This window comes from Carassius gibelio, chromosome B25 (genome assembly GCF_023724105.1).
Source record: "Carassius gibelio isolate Cgi1373 ecotype wild population from Czech Republic chromosome B25, carGib1.2-hapl.c, whole genome shotgun sequence".
In the NCBI taxonomy this organism is placed as follows: Eukaryota; Metazoa; Chordata; class Actinopteri; order Cypriniformes; family Cyprinidae; genus Carassius; species Carassius gibelio.
This window is the reverse complement of record NC_068420.1, coordinates 1,075,268-1,101,475: the sequence shown is the minus strand read 5'-3', so window position 1 is coordinate 1,101,475 and position 26,208 is coordinate 1,075,268. Positions and strand designations below refer to the sequence as shown.

At 36.9% G+C, this 26,208-nt stretch overlaps 1 protein-coding gene across 2 annotated transcripts in view; it reads left to right on the top strand.

Annotated features, from left to right (window-relative positions):
- LOC128014662 (uncharacterized) overlaps positions 1-11,933 on the top strand; it is a 109,114-nt gene extending 97,181 nt beyond the window's left edge. The window contains exons 1-3 of one of the 2 annotated variants that reach the window (XR_008183611.1): positions 8,032-8,331; positions 8,970-9,109; positions 11,756-11,933. The gene's annotated coding sequence lies outside the window, so the exon portion shown is untranslated. Of the gene's footprint in view, positions 1-8,031; positions 8,332-8,969; positions 9,110-11,755 lie in introns of those variants that run through there. The other variant, XM_052598375.1, reaches the window with a different exon arrangement.
- Positions 11,934-26,208: the final 14,275 nt, after the last annotated feature.

Below are 26,208 nucleotides of genomic sequence, written 5' to 3'. Positions count from 1 at the left end.
TGCTGTACTAGATGTGAACGGAACAGGTCTCTTAACTCTGCAAGTGAGACATCCTCAGTGATGGTCCCCAGGTCCACTTCACTAATATCATCACCTTCCACAACAGCTCTAACGGGTTCCTCAACCTCTGCTTGAACCGTCCTCACCTTTTTAGGTCCTCAAAATCTGGACCTACTAAAAACGAGGCAGTTAAAATAAGAACAATAAGAAGAGTCATCATCAGAGGATGAAGAGTGCTTCTGCCTCGACTTTGTGGAGCCATTTTTCAAACATTCGTCCAGAAGAGTCTTGGGTAAAATGTGTCAAAATCAACAAATGGACCCATGATGCTTGCACTTCAGGCCAGGCAATTTAGGTGTGCCAGAATTGTTACTCTGAAGATGAGTCTGATTAGTCAGATACAGGGAATCTGTTTTGTTCAGAGGTTAAACATGTTAAGTTAAGTGAGTTATCAGCATTATTTCATTCAGTTATCATGGATCTATGTGCAACCCAGAGAACGTTTGAGTTTAAAGTTCAAAAGTAAAGTGCTCTTGCCACTTAAACGTGTTTGGATTGAAATAATTGTTTTTTTCCAAATTCTCTAGGCATGCTTTTTTTTCTTTTCTTTTTTTACATTTCCAGTTCTGGTTGAATGTTAAAGTTAAAATCAAAAATCAGAATGAAATAGTTGTGTTCTTATTTTAGATAGTCTAGTGTGATAACTTACCTGCCGATGGGGCAAGTTGTCACAAGTGCACATTCTCTATTCAACAGTCTACAACTCCGTAATGATATAAGATATGAAAATGTGCATATGTGCCCAAGACTTCATTCTTTCATTTGGTATGACTTTATATCATTGTGATGTACGGTGCTCATTAAGACAGTTTGAAAAGTGTTCTTCAGAAATCATTCTGATATGATGATTTATTATCAGTGCTGGAAAAAGTTAAATATAGCAGCCCCTGATATATTTTTACTACCATTTTGGGAAGGGTGTTTTTTTTTTAGGAATAAAATGCAACGCGCGTCACTTAAGATCGCGAAAGTGAAAGTAAGCACAGCGTCGTATTCGTCCTGAAGGGTCGCTTCTAAATTCATTTTAAATTCGTCTGCAAAGTATCGAGCTCATTCAAAATGCTTTACCAGCTCATTACTGTAAGCTGCAAAGGAGTAAAAACACTTGTCGATGTGGCGAACTCAGAGGAGGAATTCAGGAACACCACGGGTGAAGAGTTGAAAAGGATCGTTTTAAAATACGACGACGACTTAAGAAAAACGCGTAAGAGTTTCTTGTCTTTAAGATGTTTATATTTTATTTTATTTTTGCTTCAATTGCTATAAGATCTTTGCCTCAAATATTGGATTTACGCTTACAGAAATTAACCATTATTTTACTACATTAAGTTAGTAACCATTTGAACCATGTTATCTGTATAAATTATGACGATTACAGGAAAGCCATCTTAATGAGGGAAACTTCTCTGGTTGAAGTTGATTAATATATTTGCTGTTCTCATGTTGTTTTTATTTTTCATGGATCCAAACAAAGAAAACTTAAGACTGCTCTACATAAATCGTCAACTGAAGGATTGTGATACTCTTGGGGAGCATTGCATTACACAGAGAGCTATTATTTACGTATTTCCTGTTTTACGTGGTGGAGGTATGTAATGCTTGTTTAAAATGATATAAAGTCTGAGGTAATAGTCTTAAACCTGACCCTTCATGCTGTCACTCAAAACAGAAGCTTGTTTCCTGTAGCAGAGCTTTTATATTCAGCACACTTCAGTCAATTATACTCTTCAACTAAAATTATATATGTAAAATTATATCTGTATTTTATTATTAGTTTGATTAGCACAAAGCATCGTGTAGATAGTTCATAGAGTGTTTGCTCTTAAACATTTTAGTTGGATGTCCATATTGGTTTCTTAATGTTTCTACTTACTGCTTGCTTCAAAACATTCAACATTTAAAGTAACATAATGTTAGTAAAATGATCATATGGAACATTCCCGTGATGTTTTTGCTAACCTTCACATAAACAAGAAAAAACTGGATGTTTTGAAAGTTCTAATAACATTAGACAGACAGACAGACTACTTCAAGGCAAATATCATTCAGGTCCATGCCATTTCTCCTGGACGAATCCTGCCCAGGATTCTATATATCCTAAAATATGTATTGGCTTTGTTTGTGTGTGCAGACCGATCGGTGTATGACAAAGTACCATACAGACATTTCCTTATGCTTTCCATTCATGTCAAACACTGATCGGTCTGAGCTGTGCCGCTTTAAGTCAAACACACTTTGTGTATGTGTATTTGCATCACTTTAACCGTAAATCCCACCTTCTCACACTCAACATGATTGGTCCATTATGAACAATGCCTGCATGTTATTGGTCAAACTACTTGTCAATCATTACCTTCAGCAACTATGAAAACAAGAAAACAAAGGCTAAACAAATCCTGGCAAGGACGTGTCTAGGAGAAATGGCACGTTTGGTCACCCAGTTCTGACAGATCTTTTGTTGTTATTTCACATCATTTCTCACAGGTCCACCTCCACCTGAAGCTGAAGATAAAAGAATACCCAGGACTGAATCAATGGAAGTATTAGCTTCAATGCAGCAGACTGAGCCAGAACTCAACACATCATGTCTGATTCTGTAGTTCAGTTCAGCCTCATATAAATCCATACACTCATAAGTGTAATATCATTTACAATTACTACCATAAAATACACTGTCACATACTGTATTCTCTTCTGGTTTCAGCCTCTTAGAGTAAAATAGTTCATAACACCTTGTACAAATATGAAAAATATAAACAGTCACAATGAACTGCTCACCTGTACCAAAAACACCATTTACAGTTAAAGAGTCATCAGTTAACAGAATAATAACCCGTCCATAAATAACACAGATTCACTCTGAACATTTACTAGCATTTCTCTTGTTAATTATAAATTCTCTTGTGTCACAACATTTGTAACTTTTGCTGAAGAGGCTGAAATCAGAACAAAATACATGATATTGAATTTCAAGGTAGTAAATTTGAACAAAATATGAACAACAGTTTTTAAAACTCTGTTAATAGTCTTAAAACTGACCCTTTATTCTGTCACCATAAAATAAAGTGCCTCATGGGTATTTCATGATAAAGTGTTTATCTGTATAGTCAGGGCAGGTTTAGGGAGAGCTAGAATCTATCATTGTTAGCACTTAGCATATCACTGAAATACAGCTATTTTCACTCTGTGTAAAACGCCCATCATATTTCAGGTAATATGATCAGACTAGTTTTAGATTACTCTTGACCTAACTTGTTTATCAAATTGACTTAAACAACATAATCTTGTACCTTTTTGAAATAAAAATACAAAGAGAAAGCAAATACATTCCATGTGTTGTTGTTAACAGCATAAAGTGCATTAAACATTGTATTAGATCCCAAGTAAATCAAGGTTTCCCAAGTTAAAGTAAATCTATTAGGTGACAGAGGATCAAAATTTGTTTGTTTGTTTGAAAGAGAGAAAAAAAAGCCTTTCAAAAGACATATCAATACATGTTTAAATAACCTAAAGAGTGATAATGCAAATAAAAGTGAATGTTCATCAGATGTTGATGCAGTGTTGAGACACTTCTTAACCCTGAACTGATTTGATCTGAGAGAGTCCAGTGACTGATCTCTGTGTCAGTGTCCACTAAACTGAATTGAGTGTATGGTAGCAGCAGGCTATTATACTTACAAGACGATAGGAATTAGGGAGAATCAATAATTAGGGATCATTTATTGCTATTGTGTAAATTATGTGTAATCCATAAAAAAAGAAACCATAATCTGATTATTAAATATTAAAATGTCATTTAATCTAATTACAAATACTATTTTTTTCTGATTACATAATCCAGATTACATGTAATCAGTTAATACTGTATTTCAATCTTTTGCTAACATTTATGATATGCACTTTTATATTTTAACTTTTTGTTGTTGTTGCTTTTCCCTTTCCTTGTTCTTTGATGCCTGTAGATAGTTTTACAGCATTTTCCTTCCCTTTTTCTGACTTCTATTTGCTGTAACATCAATAACCTCAAAACTAGAGAGAACAGAGAGCACAGAAATAGGCCTAAATATCACTAAACAATATTTTGTAGTGCCAAGATTGTCTAAATATTATGCATGATATAATTTTTTTGAAGTCTGTTTTGGTTTTTCAATCGAATTTTTTTTTTCCAAATTGAAATGTTATAAAATGACTGATAACGTGACGTTCGGCCGAAAGGCGGGGCCACGCAGTCACGTGACCGTGTTAACATTTCAGTGCATTTAATATATTTGATCATGTTTCAGTTTAATTCACTCAAGGGTTAACCGGACTATTGTTACTTTGATCTAATAAAATGATAAAGAAATATTACAATATTATATCCTGCATCTCAGTGTTATATAAATATAAAAATATTAACCTTATATTATTATTATAATAATAAAACGTTTAAAACAAAAAAGGAAGAATACATTGTATAAATGTTTTTCATTAAAATAAAATTATAAAAATTTTGGAATTTCTTATACGCAACTATGTACATTTTATCCTAAAATCTACACACACACACACACACACACACACACACACACACACACACACACACACAAGTCTTTTGGACAACTGTCAGGTCAGCAGTCTTCTCCATGATTGTGTATCCTACAGAACTAGACTGAGAGACTATTTAAAGGCTCTGCAGGTGTTTTTAGTTAATTAGCTGATTAGAGTGTGACACCAGGTGTCTTCAATATTGAACCTTTTCACAATATTCTAATTATCTGAGATACTAAATTTGTGATTTTCCTTAGTTGTCAGTAATAATCATCAATATTAAAAGAAATAAACATTTGAAATATATCAGTCTGTGTGTAATGAATGAATATAATATACAAGTTTCACTTTTTGAATGGAATTAGTGAAATAAAAAAAAACTTTTTAATGATATTATATGATCAGCACCTGTGTATATTATATTTCTGTATTTCTATATTTATTTCAGATAGTTTCCAGGACGCTTAATAAAAAATAAAAAAAATCTCAGTTTCAGTCAGTTTTACTTGATCTACTTAATAATAATAATAATAATAATAATAATAATAATAATAATAATAAAACCTATATAAACTTAAAAAACAAAAATGACAAAAAATGAGAAAACACCACTAAACTACTAAACCATCATAAAACAGTAAATATGTATGTAAAAAGGACTAAAACACAACTAAATTACTCAAATTCTAATTAAAGTTTAAATGAAAATGCAATTAAAATTAAATTCAATTCAAGTTTATTTGTATAGCGCTTTTTACAATACAAATCGTTACAAAGCAACTTTACAGAAAATTATGTTTCTATAATATTTAGTAATAGCTTATGGTGGTGACTGTCAGTTTGTGCACGATAGACAGGATTATAGAAAATTAATTAAGACATAGTCAGACAGAAGATGAACATTATTAATATTATTAATTAATAATTATAATATGATGCAGTCACACTTGTAGCAATAATTGTTAGTTCTGTTGTTGATTCAGGGTTAGCATCATCTGAGGTCCTCTGAGGGTCAGCATCATCTCTTCTCAGGTGTTCTGGATCCAGACTGGAGCTTGTGTAAATCCTAGTTACCACGGGATGAAGATCCAGCAGAAACAGAGAAACACATAGAGACATCATTAGCATAGCTGCTGATCCAACAGAGTTAAATTAATTAGTTTAACCCAAGCTAATGAATAAGAATGCACCTTTGATCAGATGCAACTACACTCACAAATAAAAGATACATTATTCGAATGCTTGGCGAAAGAGATGTGTTTTTAATCTAGATTTAAACAGAGAGAGTGTGTCTGAACCCCGAACATTATCAGGAAGGCTATTCCAGAGTTTGGGAGCCAAATGTGAGAAAGCTCTACCTCCTTTAGTGGACTTTGCTATCCTAGGAATGACCAAAAGTCCAGCGTTTTGTGACCTTAGGGAGCGTGATGGGTTGTAGCGTGGTAGAAGGCTAGTTAGGTACGCAGGAGCTAAACCATTTAGGGCCTTATAGGTAAGTAATGATAATTTGTAACTGATACGGAACTTAATAGGTAGCCAGTGCAGAGACTGTAAAATTGGGGTAATATGATCATGTTTAAAACTCGTGTTAAAAGCGGTAATGAAGCACTAGCACTGAATGTGTCCCTCAGCAGGTTCTGGGTCAGTTCTCAGACTGTGTTCTCACTGCACTGGTGTTCTGCTCTGGAGCATCAGTGTGTGTGTGTGTGTGTGTGTGTGTGTGTGTGTGTGTGTGTGTGTGTGTGTGTGTGTGTGTGTGTGTGTGTGTGTGTGAGTGAGTGAGTGTGTGTGTGTGTGTGAGAGAGAGTGTGTGTGTGTGTGTGTGAGAGAGAGAGTGTGTGTGTGTGTGGGCATGTTTTTGTGACATATCAGGACTCAACTCTGTATAATGACATGGGTATGACACAGGTATTACAAGGAGAGGGTGACTTATGAGCACATAACCCATGTCCCCATTTTTCAAAACACTTATAAATCATACAGAATGAGTTTTTTTGAGAAAGTAAAAATGCACAAAGTTTCCTGTGAGGGTTAGGGTTAGGGTTGGTGAAGGGACATAGAATATACAGTTTGTACAGTGTGTGTGTGTGTGTGTGTGAGAGAGAGAGAGAGAGAGTGTGTGTCTGTGTGTGTATGTGTGTGAGAGAGAGAGAGAGTGTGTGTCTGTGTGTGTATGTGTGTGAGAGAGAGAGAGAGTGTGTGTGTGTGTGTGTGTGTGTGGGAGAGAGAGTGTGTGTGTGTGTGTGTGTGTGTGTGTGTGTGTGTGTGTGTGTGTGTGTGTGTGTGTGTGCTGCCAGAGACTGATCTGATCCAGCTGGCAGCGCTGGAGCATCAGTGTGTGTTTGAGTGTGTGTTCTTCACACAGTTCACACTCGCTGAGGGCCGTCACTGAGGTTCAGCTGTGAACACAACAGGAAATAAACCATAGATAATAAATAGATGAGTGTATTGTTCTGGCTAGCAGAACACAACAACAACAAATATAGAGCGCCGTGTGATTTACTAGACCTGGGGTTTACAAACCGGGGTCCGGGGAGAGTTTAGAAGAAAGAAATTATTATATATTAGAGCTGCAACTAACAATTATTTTTCCTTTGGATAACTTTACAAAAAAATAGAAGTACAACTTCTAATATAATATCTCAACCTTTATTCATTTTCAACCAATGTGGTTGAAGTTTTTACAGTATACAAAAATAAAGAGGCAAAGAAAATTATTTAACTATGGTACGATAGCGTTTATAATTAAACCACAGTAGCCATAAATGTACAGCTGTCTGAGACGTCATGAAATGTTCTTTACCATCACAAACCATAAAATGTAGTCAGGGTTCTGCTATGGTTTAGCATGGTTTCCAGAGATCTGGAGCTGAAAACAGGCGCGTCCACACTGCATCGAGTTAAAAACATCTCAACTTTTCAGAGAGCCGCAAGCACACCGCGGGTCATGTGACAAGAACTAACCAATCAGCTTCATCCTTTCCCGTAACAAGGTTGAGAGCTCAGCCAAGATGAAGGAACAGCTGATCATAGCTGTATATGGATTGCCATTTTGAAATAAATTTAGTAGCAGAGCTACTGCGAGCGATTTTTAGAGCTGCAAATCCATTTATCCTTTGCTGAAATTTCCGCGTCTTCATGGAGAGAGGACGCCATTGTTGCTTAGCAAAGACAGATGCCTCAGGGGCGCTTCTGCCCGAGCGCTTTGGAAAGAAGGAGAAACCCCTAACGCGTGTTCGAAACCCGCACCAACACAGACTTACTCTATTTTTTATTTTATCCTCACTTCAGCTGCTACGGGTGATCATACCAATAACTTGTAATCTTTACAAGAATATCAGAATCATGCAATGAGCAAGTCTCGTTTATTAGACACTTAATATCACGTCAGTTCTTTCAGAATCGGCGAATCTGCTGCAGTCGCTCCATCACATCTGTCAGTATGATGAGTAATGAGGATAAACACTGAAACACCTGATATATTTAATACTCTACATTTGAGCTATATTTGATGTTTGTCAGCAGCGGCTGAGGTCCACATATTTAGTCTGCTGGAAACCATTAAACAGCATCAAGAGCAGCTTGTGTCACAGGTGAAGTACCTCAGCAGCTGAACATCAGCTCAGGGCCAGATGTTGAGATGCCTGAAAATATCCAGTTTCCCCTGGAACAACTGGAGGAAGTGGAGGCATCTGAGATGTTTCTAAAGGAACCGTCAAAGGCCCAACTCCACAGAGAGTCGTGAGTTTTCTTACTGGATGGTGCCATTAGGTTCATGGAGTGTCTATCATTATTATTGAAAAGGTGGCACAGGTCCATGAGGGTGTGATCAACTACCGTATTTTCCGCACTATAGGGCGCAGCTTCAATGAATGGCCTGTTTCAGATCTGTTTTCATATATAGGGCGCACCGGATTATAAAGCACACTGTCGTTTTTGGAGAAAATTAAAGGCTTTTAAGTGCGCCTTATAGTGCAGGAAATACGGTACATGTTTCAGGAGTTCACACTTGCACACAATTAGAGGGGAACAGGTTAATGTGTATATGGCGTTGGGCCCAAACCCAGAGTATACCCCGTCTGTAAGTGTTTAGGACTAGAAGCGTGGAGCAGGGGTGCTGCCAAACTGAGACGGCTGAATCTAGATACTGTATATACACCTCTCCACTCATGTTCATTATCTCAACCTGCTCCTCCCCAACTTTGTTAATAAAACATCATTTAGAAGAAAACAGTAGAAACATAGAAGTTTTCGGTTTTTCTACATTTCTGGATGCTTTCAAAAGGAACAAAAACATTTTAAATGCACCTTTAACTCCAACTTGAGCTTAGAAATGTTTACCTTCCTGACTATTTATAAAAAATGTCTTTGTCTTTTAGATTTCTTCTTTGGGCACCACTGGAGGACCAGGATGTGAAGAGGGTGGCCTGGTGCATTCTGGGCCGGCTCTTCACAGATGAGGTGTGTCATCAGATCAACTGAAGGTGTTCATAACAAAAAGCCAAGACCTTGCTTTTCAGTAAATATATCATTCACAGTAATATTAAATGCATTCAAAGTCAATAGTTTGTAAATGTTAGGGCAACCATCTTACCAATATGACCGTGTAGCCTTTTATTTTAGACAATTGATTAAATAATCTTTTACTAAACGTGACTTTGCGTTTCATAAATGATGTACAATTTTTATTTATTTTTTTTGTAAATGAATAAATGATTTACAACACTTTCTGCATCCCCTAATCTAAAGTGTAAAAAATTACATAATTTACATAATTAAAATGAATTCACATTAGTTGTTGTAGTATCAAAATTGGATGAAACACTTGATATCTGACTCTTGTCTCAACATTAGTATCACTGACCCTATCCTTCTGGAGCAGCTCTACATATGTGATGAACTATTAATTGAAAGATAAAATATGATCGAGCGATAGAATGAACAGTGAAAGTAACAGAGGCTCATACAGTGCATTTTAATAACTGAAAGAAATATGGATTAATCTCTATAAAGTGAAACATCAGGTACCATGATATACTGTATATGTATTTGTTAGATGTTTGATAAGTGCTGATCAAGAGGCAAAAAAGTAGAGCTTGAAAGGTGCTTGAAAGTCCTGGAATTTCGTTTGTCAGAATCTGTGCTAACCCTGATAGTTAATCATGTACAAAACATCTGCAAATGACAGAATTTACAAAACATACATAAAATAATAGTATATCACTTGCTAATCATTGATGAATGTCTTGTAAATGATTAGTTCATCATTATTTACCCACTGACTTATAAAAGACGTACAACTGAAGGTTATTATAAAGTGTTCCCGTGTTTGGCGACTCAAACTCAAACCTAGTCTGATCATAACTCCCTGAGCAGCTGATGACTGCTTTACACACACAGATCGTTCAGTCGGGTAGATCTATGTCTGATGATGTGTTTAACACACTGCAATAGTGCATCAGTAAAAACGCACGGACACAGTCACTTATTTAGTTGGAAGAAGTAGGCTACTAAAAATATTCCTGTTGACTATCAAGCTAATGATGATAATAAAAAGCCATGCAGTAAATCTTCAGAACTGCTGTGAGACTCGCTCCGACTGATTCCTTCAGTTTGTCTCCGTCTCTGTAAACGCTGTTGACTAGAGGTGCACTTCTAGAAACTTCCGGCACAGTCTTGGGGTGAAACAGTGGCGTACCTGCACTTGTTTAGGGTTTGGAATCACAGTGGATTGTCATGTGAAGAGAAACACACCCCAGGTGTGGGAACAGACCCATCATCTTATCAGAGTAACTGCATGCAAACGTATCAACTGCCTGCTGCTTCTGATAGCTTTGATCCTGTACATTTATCTTGGATCTCCATCATAATAAAAATGATAATACACACTGATGGAATGCTGTTTTGTTTGAGCTGTGTGGGTTGTATTTTAATTTAGTGTTGATTTTGGGATGGTTAACGTAAAACCTAAGGTCTCTGCTTGAATGTTAAGTGGATTTGAATAAAAACATCAGCTAAATGACGTAATGTAATGTAAACCAGGACTAAATGCAAGTAAATGGAGTTTACCCACTGCTCAAATGTCAAAAATAGAGTTTATCCACCGGTTTATTTATGTAATGTTAAGAGTTTACCTCCAAATAGATTGTTATAGGACCTTAACAAACTTAAAATATTACAAAACCAGATTGATTTATCCACATACAATATGTGCTCTGATCAAGGGACCATTTAAAACCACTGATATTGTTTGAACATTTTGGATCTTTTTTAATGAGCGATAGTGAAAGGCTCGGCACACCTTACCCTGATCAGGAATTCATAGTTTACCTACCTCTTATTTTAACCTCCACAACCCTGTGTCACGGGAGGAGCACAAGACAGACAGTGGGCGTGGCGTCAGGCCTCGGAGAGGCTTTTATTAACAGAAAATAAAACAAGGGGATAAAAGGTGGCCAAAGGGGAAGAGTGTCCAAAATAACAGGGAATCTGGTGTCCTCGTTGTGCTGCAGGGTTCGTGTGGGTCGGGCAGTGTTCATGGAGGAAGGGTCCAGGTAAGGGGCGGAGTCCGGTGGCCGCACGCGCTCCCCTCTTCGGTCCGGGGCGCGAGGGGCGGCGGCTTCCTCTAGCGGCTGCATCACTCTCGTTGGCCGCGGCGCTGGTAGGGGATGGACGGCCCGGCATCCTGGCCCGTCGGCCGTGTAAACGGGTGCGGTTCTCTTCCGGATCGCGGGTCCGGCAGCTCACGTCTCTTGTGGCGCGGGAGTCCCTCAACGCACCCTTCCTGGACCCACGAGGACACCAGTGTGCATGCACGGGGAAGAGACCGGTCTCCTGAGGAGAGGCGCGTTGGGCTTTTAAACAGCGGCGGTAATGAGGCTCCACTTCCTTCAGGTGTGCCCCATCACACGCCGCCAGCCCTGACTCGTCCAGCGCCCCTCCTCTCACACACCCACTCCAGTCGGGAGCCTGGTGAAGGGCGGCGATTTAGGACGGGGTGCCGGTGACAATCAGGGAGGAGGCAGCTGACTCGTCACACCTGTTTGTAACTTTGTAAGTCACTTTTCTTTTTAATTGAATCTCCTTCATATCTATCTCAAATATTGTATTGTGTAAGCATCCTTGGCTTTGGACGCTCCATATCATAAACATATCTGTGTGTTAGATTACAGGTGCTGTGAGGAAAAACACTGACCCGGTCAGCCACGGATGCAGAGTTCACCAAGCACACAATCAGGTGTTCAACCTGGCAGCAGATCGAGCAACGAGGAGACGTGTCCCGCCTCCATCCACACAAACAGAGTAAAAGAAATGTTTAAACAATAAACCATCTTTTTATTGAACCTCTTGTCCTTCACCAGTTATTCATTTTCTGATGCTGTGCACTGCAACATTTCATTGAAGTTGTGGTCTAATAGATCAAATATTTTTATGTACCTAGGCCTACAGTATAAAGCATTAAATTAGGTTCTGACCATAAAATGAATGTAGATTAGCCTAGCCAGGCTAGGCTACTTAACAAATACTGAATAGGCTATTGAGATTGAGGAGTCACGTGCCGATTTGGGTTGATTTGGGAGGGGTCTGAGCCGGTCGGCCCTGATGGAAGGATACGCTATCTGTTGCCAGGGGCAATGCCTTCAGAACTTCACAGAGGCGCGACTAAACATTTCAGAGCGCTTTCATTTTTGCGCATTTATTTTGTCGGCGGAACAGATCGAGACGGATCTACGAATACGCGAAAGAAAAGGAAGAAAGTAAAGCAATGCAAAAACATAAGGCGAAAGAAAGGGGACCTTACAGGAACAAGCTCACACCAAGCGCAAAACAGCGGTGTTTGGAGAAGTTCTCAGGCATCCAAAATATCAACCCATACGAGCTCCCTGCAGCGGCACAGAGACCTGAACAATTTACCCCAGTGCACACATAAGGACATTGGGAATTATATTGTTTACAATGCAAGTCACCTTGCATTCACGCTGTTAATGGCTTTAATCTAACCCGGACATTTACATCTCGCAATCACACATTTAACTACCCTAGCCAACCCAGAACTGGTTTGTCCACTTTGCAGCCCCCAACACAAAAAAAAAAACACACACTGTTTTCATCACCTGCTGTAGATGGACCCAGCCACAGCAGAAAGCTTCGTAACTTTCCAAAGACTTGTGGCTTTTAAACTCCTGCATTGTGTAGTAACTTAAACCAAAAACAATATAATTCCCAATGTCCATATGTGTGCATGGAGGTAAATGGTCCAGGTCTCTGTGCCGCTTGAGAGCTTCTTCAAATACCGCTGCTTTGCGCTTGGTGTAACCTAAAAAAAACTGTATTCCATTGTTCCTATGTTTTCCATATGTATCGTGTGAGGTACTGGAGTAGTTTTTAACGCAGCAGTAACTTCCAGGCATGGTAACACAGTGCAGATTTGCGAGAACCTCCTCTTAACAACACATTTAAACAATCCTGTTTCGCCGCCGGTATCCTTCGCTGTCGCTTTCATTCTGTTGTACTGCGGAGCTTCTGTCACGAAAACAAATTCCTCGTATGTGTAAACACACCTGGCAATAAAGCTCATTCTGATTCTGATTCTGATTCTGATTCCAACATGGCGGAGACCGTGATATCGAGGGAGGGGCTTTGTGCTATGACGACAACTTCTCATTCTCAATAACCTAAAACTCCATAAATGCAAATGTCAATTTTATATTTTCATTGAGTAGTGATTCCTTTTGTACAGTAAATGTATGTCTTGGATTGGAACTTTTCTGTTAGGCTTATTTGCAATATTTGGTTAAAATTACAAGGCAATGCAGATTTAAGCTTAGGTTTATATTGCTGTAGTAGCCTAGGCTAGACATAGTGATAGTTTATCTTACAATTTAGTTTATCCTATATTATCCTACAGCAAGAACAGAAGGGATTTTGAAAATGAGATAAACGGGTGCAAAACGGACCGGTGTCCTGACATTTTATCCTACCCTGTCAGATTTTCCTACGCGGGTTTACTGCGCACGCGCACATCAATATCCCGTCCTTTGTCTCATGCTAAACAACGATATTTAATGTATCTGCATTACTGTAAGGGTAGGTTTAGGGCTGGGGTAGTTGTAGACTTTAATAAAAACGCAATCTAATTGGTAGAAAATAATATTTATTGTTGGTTTCCTGTAACTGTATCCCTTTTAGCTACAACCGCGAATATAACACATAATTACTGTATTTGCAGTACTGTAAGGGTATGATTAGGGTTGTGTTAGGTGTAGACGTTAATAAACCATAACTTTACAGTAGAATTTTCGTTGTGGAATTGTACTACCCACTGTTTTGGTGGGAGGTAGGAAAATCTGACAGCGTAGGACAAATCGACAGAACACCGGGCCAGATGAGACAGTATTTTTAGTCCATTGCGGGTCCGTGGCGGATATATATTTCAATTTGCAGGTCCCAAACGGACCCGCCGTGGAGGTAAGCTTTTAATCGCGGATGAGGAGCAACGGTGGGTCCGCGATCCGCCTTCGTTTCGGATCTGTCATTGCACGCACGTGGACGCCGATACGGGTCCGTTTCACGGGTCCGTTCCGGAAGCCGCGATACCTCGCTCCAAGCCATCCTTTTGCTGTGTGGGACGCTCCCAACTCCCGAACTGACTCAAATGATTCGCGATCCCGCTCCGAACTCCCGAAAAGACTCAAATGATTCGCGATCCCCAAACTGACTCAAATGATTCGCGATCCCGCTCCGAACTCCCGAAAAGACTCAAATGATTCGCGATCCCCAAACTGACTCAAATGATTCGCGATACCGCTCCGAGCTCCCGAACCGACTCAAATGATTCGTGATCCCCAAACTGACTCAAATAATTCGCGATCCCCAAACTGACTCAAATGATTCGCGATCCCGCTCCGAACTCCCAAACTGACTCAAATGATTCGCGATACCGCTCCGAGCTCCTGAACTGACTCAAATGATTCGCGATACCCAAACTGACTCAAATAATTCGCGATACCGCTCCGAGCTCCCGAACCGACTCAAATGATTCGTGATCCCCAAACTGACTCAAATGATTCGCGATCCCCAAACTGACTCAAATGATTCGCGATCCCGCTCCGAACTCCCAAACTGACTCAAATGATTCGCGATACCGCTCCGAGCTCCCGAACTGACTCAAATGATTCGCGATTCCGCGTTGAACTCCCGAACTGACTGAAATGATTCGCGATCCCGCATTGAACTCCCGAACTGATTCGTGCACAAACTGACAGTCACCACTTATAAGCTACTACTAAATATTGTAGAAACGTAATTCTCTTTAAAGTTGCTTTGGAACAATTTGTATTGTAAAAAGCGCTATACAAATAAACATGAATTGAATTATTAAGCAAAATCACATAAAAAATACAAGACGAACTGAATTTATTTGGGCGAATAGGCTACAGCTTTGTTGAAAATATTACATACAGTAAAATCATTTAACAAGAAGTTCATTACATCTCAAAGTAGCATTTTAATTTAAGTGCATTCAACTGTTCTCTGTATAATCGCTTTTTAATGAGATTACGCCAAATCTCTATAATCATATTTTAAAATATATTTATGCTTGATAAAACATGAAGACAGTCTACACAGTTGTACATAACATATTTATTTAAAGGAAATATTATGCCACTTTTTTACAATATGTAATATATGTCTGAGGTGTCCCCAGAATGTGTCTGTGAAGTTTCAGCTTAAAACACTACACAGATCATTCATTACATCATTTAGAAAAGGCCTATTTTGAGTTGAAGCAGAAACACGCTGGTTTTTGCGCCTGTGTCTTTAAATGGAAATGAGCTGCTGTTACAATTAAGATCAAGCCCTGAACACCAGATCCTGACAGAAAATATCAGTTTAGTCTGGTACCTGAACAACAACACAACTTTAGACTAGCAATACATGCTAACAAAGTATATAAAGTCAATTCTGATTTCATGAGGAGTTTAAAACTGTTCTGGAACATGATCCCTGAGAAAGAGCAGGAACCCTGGTGAAGTGTGATGGTTGATTGGCTGGATTTCAGCACATACAGAGAGCAGTTTAGTGTCTGTGTTTCTCATCATTGTAGTTCAATATTTATACAGACTGTAAGTTAACTGTTATTTTGGGTCAACACATGATCACAAAAGCTGAGTGGTTTTATTCTGAGTGGTTTAAACCAGACTCATCATTTTATTTTTATTTTTTTATTTTTTCTTAAATCTCCTGCTTGTGTCTAGAAAACCAAAAGTCCTCTGAGTTGAGTTCTGGACTGTTTTTATGGAAAGCCAAATGGGTCAGAATACGCGTGATTTTCAACGCCGTATTAATTTTAAAACGCCGTTTTCATAACGCCGCCAGGCGTTAAATAAGCGCCGTTACGCGTTAAGTTAACGCCAGACGCCACCACGCATTAAAATAACGCCACACGCCGATAGACGTTAAGTTAACGCAACACGCCACTTAAGATGCAGATTTATTTACTCATCTACATGGACACACCTCTCATGGCTACAAGGACTCTACGGCAAGTCAGAGCATCCAGTTTGCAAGAGCGCGAAGATGGCAAAGATAGCCCTTACAATTCTACATATAGCTTTTGTCTCATAAAGTTATCACCCCAGGCATGAATAAGTGCAAATTTGGAAAATATTTTATTCAACAGTTAAATTAATAAGAAAGTAATATTATTATTTTATTATTATATTATATTTTGAGTAGGCTATCATTTCAATTTAATAAATAGTTGGCGATAGTTTCACAAAAATAGAAAATCTGTTTATTTACATTTACATTTACTCAACCTAATGTTGTTTCAAACCTTATGCCTTTATTGCGTTTGAGGAAGATATTTTGAAGAATGCTGATAACCAAACTGTTTTAGTCTGTAAATATATTACAATTCCGATGCAGCTTCTGAAACAAAAGTAGAGCATATGTAATTCTAAATTAAATATCATTTTTCTTATATATATATATATATATATATATATATATATATATATATATATATATATATATATATATAAACATAAACTGAAATGATAATCATAGCTGAATTAAGCAGAACTGCAGAGCTGACCCCCACTAAAAATAGACTTATGGGAGTCCCCCCTGATATTTTGTATTAGCATCAACAACAAAGGCAAATCTGAATAATAATAATAATAATAATAATAATGCAATTAGGATAGTAAATAAGATTAAACAGACGGAGTATGGGGATTGAATGAAGGCAGTAAATGTTTATTGGTTCACCTCAGATCGTGAAAGCAGGCTGCAGTATTGTCATTCATCATAACAAACAGTGTAGAGACGACTCCCTCGGAAGAAATCCTGCAGGCGCCCCTGAACATATGGACTTAAATTTCAGGAACACTTAATTTGCTCTATTTCTTAAAAACAAATTCAAACAAAGTCACAGCTGATCGCGGTGCATCTCCAAACAAACACACAACTGTTTCTGAACAACGTTTATGAATGAATCTGCATTTTAGAACAAATCTAGCAGTCAATGATTTACCCATCACCCATTCATAAAGAGAGTCATTTGCTTTGTGATTCATTGATAAGGCAGTGACATGCTGCCACCTACTGTCGGTTTCAGTTTCATTTGAAAGTATAAATGAGTCATTTAAATCGTTTAATATTTCCATTTTCAAAACTTTATATTTTAAACATTAATTTCATTACATCGTTCTTATGAAATACATTAACGCCACCTCCAAGTCTTCTCAAAAAGTCTGCATAATCAATGCAACAGCAGAGTTCTGTGTCTTGCAAAGCTGAAATGTTGATGCTGATTTCATTTGACTGGTAACTTATTCTTCTGGATTGTATTTTACTAATTTAATAAAAATTAGATGGAAAATGGGATCAAAAAGCTAAAAAAAAAAAAAAAATCAAATATTGCCCTATTAATTTATGTTCCTAAACAAAGAAATATCAAAAAAAGAAAAGCATAGAGGCCTTGATACTGTAACGTTACTTTTTAAAAAACTAATTGCAAACATTTATGCAAAGTGTATTATGTACAAATAATGCAATACTGTACCACTAAATAAGAAAGGTTTTGAGGGCAAAGCTAATCAGGCCAATGGGAGACAATTAATAATCAGTCTCATTTTATATTAAATCATTCTTTCATTTCACTAATCAATCTTTTTTATTTTTTTTTTATTAAACACAAAGGGGTCATTAATGATGCTTACATTATAGCATGTGCAAATTCACAAACAAAGTATATATAATTTGGCCAAAATTACAGGTACCTATATTAATATTCAAGAATGAACAAATGTACTGTTATTATAGATTACAAAGGTATTTATAATTAAATACATCCAAAAGGTCAGGACTTGCCATACATTTTCTCATTTATTTAACCATTGTAATAATTTCCAAATTTGGACTTATTTGTGTCATTCGATAACTATATTCCCTATATCCATATTTGTAATTGCTTTATTGTAAAATAAATCAGGTAACTACTTTTGAGTATGATTTCAGTTTATCATATGTTATTATGTTTTTAAAAAGGAAGAAAAAGTACCCTCAGAAGATATTTTAGAGCCTAATTGAGTTAAATCTGAAAAAGCAAACAAAATGTAGCTTTAAATATTAATATTTAATTTAGAATTACACATGCTATACTTTTGTTACAGAAACTGCATCTGAATCATTGGGTTGAGTAAATGTAAATAAACAGATTTTCTATTTTTGTGAAACTATCACCAACTATTTATTAAATTGAAATGATAGCCTACTCAAAATATAATATAATAATAAAATAATAATATTACTTTCGTATTAATTTAACTGTTGAATAAAATATTTTCCAAATTTGCACTCATTCGTGTTTTAACTTTATGAGACAAAAGCTATATGTAGAATTGTAAGGGCTATCTTTGCCATCTTCGCGCTCTTGCAAACTGGATGCTCTGACTTGCCGTAGAGTCCTTGTAGCCATGAGAGGTGTGTCCATGTAGATGAGTAAATAAATCTGCATCTTAAGTGGCGTGTCGCGTTAACTTAACGTCTATCGGCGTGTGGCGTTATTTTAACGCGTGGTGGCGTCTGGCGTTTACTTATCGCGTAACGGCGCTTATTTAACACCTGGCGGCGTTATGAAAACGGCGTTTTAAAATTAATACGGCGTTGAAAAGCACGCGTTTTCTGGTCCACTTGGCTTTCCATAGTTTTTACACACACTCGTTTCATTCATGCAATATTATATCCCATGATCATATTTCAGACGATGCTGACCCTCAGGCAGGGCTGGACTGGGACAAAAAATCAGCCCTGGACTTCATCCAGACCGGCCCACTATTCATGTAAACATGTGCGCGCGCGCGCACACACACACACACACACACACACACACTACATGTCTATACATACATTAATCTGCATGTAAAATTACTGATTAGAATGTATTACTATTAAAACCAAGAAAAAAATATTAAAATAATAAACAAAGAAAATGCAAATTATTTTTATCAGGCTTTATTTTAAATATCTAAAGGTCTTAATTGATGTGCTTCTTATTAATCTAAAAGTGCAGCAACATAACACTTGTTTTTTTTTTTATTAATTATATTACACATATTACCTCTGACCTGTTGGCTGCATACAGTAGGCTAGTATTAAGACCATGATCTACAGTAAATGTGATTTATAAAGACCACTGATCTACAATAAAATAAAAGAGTAATTAAGACAAAGAAAAAAAATTCTTAACATAATCAAAGGCCTTTAAAAATTCGTGAAGTAGACTGGCTGATATGTTCAAATGCAGAGCTCAATGCTAGGGTTCAAAACTGTACTTGCCCTGCCAAAAATAAATACATAAAAATAAAATTGCTATTGTTTTCTTTGTAAATAAGCTGCAATCTCATTTCACAATTCAAATTTCAATACCACAATAAACACTAACTATTAAGTTCAAACATTAATGAAGACAAGTGAACAGTCAGTAATAAAATAAGAAAAAATGTATAAGCACAAATCATAAATAGCACCGTTTTCAGGTACAGATATTGCATAATCAAATGTAAAATACTTCACTTAACACACACACACACACACACACACACACACATATATCCTTGTTAAAGCTGTTATTCAAGAGCAGTGAGTTATTTCTCTTTGTCTTTTGTTCACATTAATGACACAGACCGACAGTAGGTATAAGGCTTCTGCCTGGCACTTTAAGAGATTTTTTTCTCAATTGATTACAAATTGAAAAAATATATCTCCCATAAATGCTGTAAATATACAGAGACATAGAGCATCAGCTTGTATTATTAAATGTTACAAATAATTAAATGTACTGCAGTTTTCATTATAATAACAATTATTTAATTATTTAATTTAAACAATTTTATTAATGAGGTAAAAAAATATAATAAATATGTACTATAGTGCACATATTTAGCAAAATACTCCTTTCTTATGGCTATTTTTCAATCTCAACTAACCTTGCTATGGTCTTTAAATGACTTTCTTGAGGTAAATGTAACGTTCTGTGACATAATTGTTCTCCTGCTGTTTTGACTGATGACTGATTGATTGATATTATTTATGAAGCATATATACATTTCTTTAAGTTGTACTGTATCTTTAAACAGAAAGTAACAGATGATCGGTTTACTTGAACTGGGCGCTAAAGCGATCTGTCACGTCACATTTTTTTACGCCAAAACGGTATTGTATTGTCTGAATTTTGTAATAAAATGGACATAACCTGAGAGCTGAGAATTTTAAAAGTAATTTATATAGATCACTGAGTCTATAGTTCTTTGCCTTCCAGCAAATAATTTATTTATCTTGACACATTTGGCATCTGCCTCAAGTGCTTGTCGTTTTCTCTCTCTCTCAACGTTCGGCCCCTCCTTTACGCTTAGATATTTTATTATTTAACATATTGAATTTCGTTGTTGTAATGGGCCGCTTTTCAAGGCTAGAACTTCATTCTGATTGGCCAATGAGGAGTGAACACGTCACGTCTCGCAGCTCGCATCAGCATCATGCGCACGCGTCGTTTTATCTGTTCTTTATACTGTTTTTTGTAATGTTTTAAATAAATTATTGTTACTAACGTAAAAAAAAAGCATCATACTGCTTCACGAGAGAGACACATAAGGCCGGAATTGTACCATACAACAATATAATAACGAACATATTTGCGATTATTAATGATTTAAAAACAAAATACATAAGGCACCTGCCCAACCAGATCGCGGCACACCGGGAATCTCCCGGTAGTCCCGATGGCCAGTACATGCCTGCCCTCAGGTTTTTTCAGATCTGTATGACATGTTTGTTCTGTAGAAAACTTGTTTTCCTCTTCGAGAGTAATGTTCAGACTGTGGTGTGTGAGTCTCAGCAGCAGATGTCAGTGTGTCTCTTTCTCTCAGATATGATTCAGTTCATTCCTCAGACTTCACTTCTGACAGAAAAGAGAGAAGCTCCCGAATCTCTACAAGAGCTGATTTGTAACATCACAGACACAGACACAGACAGACGGAATCCCTCCGGAGGTTATTTCACGTGTTTGTGTTCAAGACTGCTTCGATTCGATGATCGGCAGATCCAGTCTCTTGAATTAAATCTCTAAATAATGAGCATGATTTTATGATATGCTCTACTGTGTTGTTACACAAATCTCATAACTAATGAAAAGGGCTTCACCGTCATTGGGGACCTCTAGAGTGTGTGTGGTGACGTCACAGGACCTCAGAGCGAGCGCAGCCGATGACGTCATCACAGAGTAGACGCGCCCGATGAGTCTGAGTCTGGAGGTCAGTGTCAGAACTAAAGCAGCGTGTGTGTGTGTGTGTGTGTGTGTGTGTGAGAGAGTGTGTGCCGCTCTCTACATGTTGTTTAGTTCACAGAAGGACTTTGAGTGAGGGTAAGTTTAAAGTTGAGCACATTATTGTGTCCAGGGGGACAATCTGGTCTGGATAGTATCTGATGAGGAAGGAACAGAATTAGATTTTTTAGTAAATTAGTCTCATTGCTGTTTTAATGATTGGAAAAATCATTTGATATCCAGTTCAAGAGTTGTAAACACTTTGATTAATCATACATTCATAAGTGTGTGTGTGTGAGTGTGTTTTCCTTCTTAAGAGTAATGCTCATTCACAAGAACAGCAGGAACATGAATGTTTGTTGCATCTTGACATGAAAATAATAATCTGTATTGGTATGGCTAGAGACAAATACAATAATCACATCATGAAAAGAATAAATAAAACAAATAATGAAGTGAATAAATGAGCGATTGTAATTATTAAATTATGAAATTACTAAATAAAATCAATACATTAATAACGTGCATAAACAAGCAGAATAGTAAAAAGAAAAACAATAATTAAAAGAAAATTAATCATTTTAATATAAAATAAATAAAGTAACAAATGTATTAAATTAAGTGAATAAATATATTTAATAAAATAAGTAATGCATTGATTTAAAAAAATAAGTAAAATAAATAATAAAGTGAGTGGATATTTTTTTTTTAACTGAATGGAATTAAGTTAAATCAAGGTGTAATGAATAAATAAATTAAGCAAAATAAATTAAGTGAATAAATAAACAGATTTAATAAAAAATAAGTAATAAAATAATAGAATGAAAAGAAGTGAAACCTCAGATAATGAATAAACAAACAAATAAATGAATGGAGGTTCTGCTGGAGTTTAGGATCACGGGTGTCTTTCTCTCACACAGACTCAAGAGAGAGTGTGTTTTGACAGTCGTTAAACTGAAGCGGTCATGAATAATTAATCGTACATGTTTCAGCAGGAAACACACAGAGGATCCACACACACTCGTATTAAAGATCTGCTAATAAAAGTGCAGCTCCTGCTGATGGGTTTATAGGGTCGTAACGGGCTCGATTAGCCCTCGTTTATGTGCCTCCAATAACTGTCCAACACTTTTACCTTGCATGCAGAAATGAGCAATAGTAGTTCTGCGTGAGCTTTTATAACCTTTCACTGTGCTTTAAACAAACATGATGCATTTGTGTGTGTGTGTGTGTGTGTGTGTGTGTGTGGTATTTATATGCAGAAACAGACTTTAGCGTGCGTACAATACCCATCTACCCCACACCCTTAAACCCTAACCACTGCGTCGAGTCACCTTTATTTTAAAGTGCTCTTAACAATACAGATTGTGTCAAAGCAGCTTTACAGTATGAAATAGTAAAATAGTGTGTCAGTAATGCAGAAGGACAACAGTAAACACTCAATTTTCAGTTAAAGGCAGTTCATCGTTGAATTCAGTGATGTCATCGTCCAGCTCAGTTCAGTTTAAATAGTGTCTGTGTTACCACATCGAGGACGTCGCTGGATATTAAAGGAGTCATGTGATGAGATTTAAAGTTTCTCTTTCTCTTTGGAGTGTTACAAGCTGTTTGTGAATAGAGAAGATCCCTAAAGTTGCAAAGACTAAAGTCTCTAACCCAAAGAGGGAATGGTGCAGGGAAACACCGTCACACACTTGAGGTATTCGGCCAATCACAACACACTGGATAGCTGGCCAATCACCTCACTCTTCAGAACGATGAGTTTCAGAAGGCGGGGCATAAAGGAGAAACAATAATATACATTGTGTGGAAAATAATGTGTTGTTTTAACTTTAAACCACAAACACATTTTATTACACCCAATTCACAACATAATGTTATTTTTTAGCAACGTCATATGATCCCTTTAGATTTAATTAAATTGCTTATCATATACATACTAAAGTTCTGTGTATAATCTATGACGATAAAGATAAAGTTCTAGAAATCATTCAGTATTAAAGAATAGCAGAGTCCCCCACACAGCTATAATGATATCGATGGAATCACTCTCAGAATGATTTCTTTCTAGCTGATAAATGATACCAACACTGACAGCCAATCAGAATCAGTCCTGCTGTAACCAGCTGAAGCAGACTCTGTGTTCCTGGTGTGAACGAGGCTAACACTAGTTGTTCATGTTTAGTCTCTGGAATGAGAATTAATTTTACTAAAAAACATGTAGGCCTATTTTACCCCCTGGAAAGTGATTTGTTTTTAACAGGAGGCCTTGCAAACCCTGACTCCTGCTTTAATGAACAATTTCTTTGTTTCCGATCAGATCCGATGCACTCTCTCTTCTCCCTCGGTTGAAAAACACCCGTTTTGTCTTCATGGGACTAAAGTGCACTATTTTCCCGTCTAATGGAGACGCAGCAGTGATATTTTCTGCTGTTATTGTGCTTTTATGGTGAAGCCGGCGTGTCATTAGTCCTCTCTTTACGACCACGGCGCTGGCCAGCCCTCCTCAGATCCATAAACTACAGCAGCATCAGCAAAGTTCAGTCATTAAGAGACATTTAAAGGTAATTATTTATTGATAGCTCTTATGATTTACTCTCCGGGTGAGTTTTTATGTGCCGTGCCTGCGCTGCGAGATTGGAGACATGGCTTTACGGCCGTTTAAAGACCGCAGCGCTCGGGAGATTAGCATGTTAGCATCTGCTCTCAGAGATAAAACAGGAGGCTGTGGAAAGAGCTTTTAGCGCAAACGCTTCACCTTTAGCTGCTTGTCCTCGTGAAATCATCAGATCCCAGAATCAATGGGCTTTGAGACGTTTGAAAGGAACAGTACACCACAAAGATATCTGTGACTCTCAGACCATCCAAGAGAATGAATGGAAGTGAATGGGTGCCGTCAGAATGAGAGTCTGATAAAAACATCACAATAATCCACAGCACTCCAGTCCATCAGTGAACATCTGGAGAAGACAAAACCTGAAACACATCCAGTATTAAGATGAATTTAACTCAAACCATTCCTAACACATTTGTGAACAATATTTGAGAGAAATGAGCATTTAGTGTACATAGAAAAAGTCTTATATCTTTGAGTTCAGCTCATGAAGAATGGGGGCAAAAACTAATGTGTTGCATTTTAATATTGTTCAGTGTATATATTTCAGAAGCTCTGTTTGTTAATTACATTGTTGTTCAGCTTAAATATCAGTTTGTTAGAATATGCATTTGCTAAATAAATATCCATTAATCTTGGTTTATATGAAATTGACAAATAATCTCTAGACAAACAGTGAGATGCTTGGAATGTAAAGCGATTGTCTTTAAAGTCTTCTTCAGCAGCAGCAGTGGTGAACGAGCATCTCTGTGTGTGACGCTCTCATATGAAGCTGTTATTTAAGAGTCACTAATTAGATTGAAGTTGCGGTGTAAAGCACTCTGTATTGAATTAATTGCAGCTATTAAGGAACGATTTCATGCAAAGTGAGGCTTTATTGTGAGCTTGACTCGAGTCCCTGCGCTAACATTCAGCGAGGAGGTTTCTGAAACACATTTTATTAGGACAGAGACTGCTTCACAGAGTACAGTGTTTGCTTTAGTGCTGGTCCGGATGCTTTCTGGATCCGTTTATTCAGTTTGATCACTGGAAAATCATTACACCACCAACAGAGATGAAACGTTCTCTCAGCGTTATGAACAAACATCAGTAGAACTCTCGTTTATTCCCAAAATGTTAGTGAAATGATTAAATAGATGGAACTTGTTTTATTAATGCATGCATGCATGTAAATGGAAAATATTATATATAATAATGAACATACCTTGATTATTTTATAGAATTTTACTGTGTTTTATTTTTTGTTATTAAAAAATTATCATAACATTTATTCAAAGTTAATTTCTCAAACTTTTTTAAGAGGCTTTTTTTTTCCTTGTTCCAGAACGTTTAGGGAATATTCAAATGTAACGTTTCCATAACGACTGCAGAACATCACCAAGAAAAATAACGTTTTTAAAACATTTAAATAACATTTGCACAACTAAATGGTAACGTTTTTGTTATTTTTATTTTGGTTTGCTAGGCTCACTTTGTCCTACTCAAAACACTCTTATTTTGTCTTAGAAAACATGTGATGATTAATTATGATTTCTTCATGTTGGGACATTACTGATGCTGATTATTTGTATATGTTTAAATGTACAATAACCAATATGAAGAACTGATTCTAATTTAATGTTTTTGTTAAATTCTATTTAACTCAATAGACGGACCATACAGTAGCATTCTTTTCATTTTAATAACTGCAATAATATTGAAAATGTGCAAAAATAAATCAACAAGGACAGATTTATTTCTATAGAGCATCATCTCAAAGCAGCTTCACAGAAATAGACAGAAAATAAAAGAGTTAATGGTGTGAAATTCATCAGTTATGATCCAAACAGAGATAATAATGCCATTATTCAGATCAGTTCAGCTTATTCTTGTTTTTATCTTCTGGTAGTGTTTCTGCATTAAATCAAATCTATTTCAAATGTTTAAATAGTCTGTAAACCCAAGTAATCAAGTCAGAGTCTAATGCTACTGTATGGAGAATAATGGTGTAATTCTTGAAAAGCCTGCTATGTGACGACAGAATGATCCCAATTAAGAGAGAATGCTTCAGTATTGGTTTATTGGTGAATCTGATTGATAGAATAAAGCAAACACACAGAGGAGTGTTTTTATGACTTCTGCATTATGTGAAGTGCTTCATACTGTCGAAACAGTGCATTATTGATTTCATAAG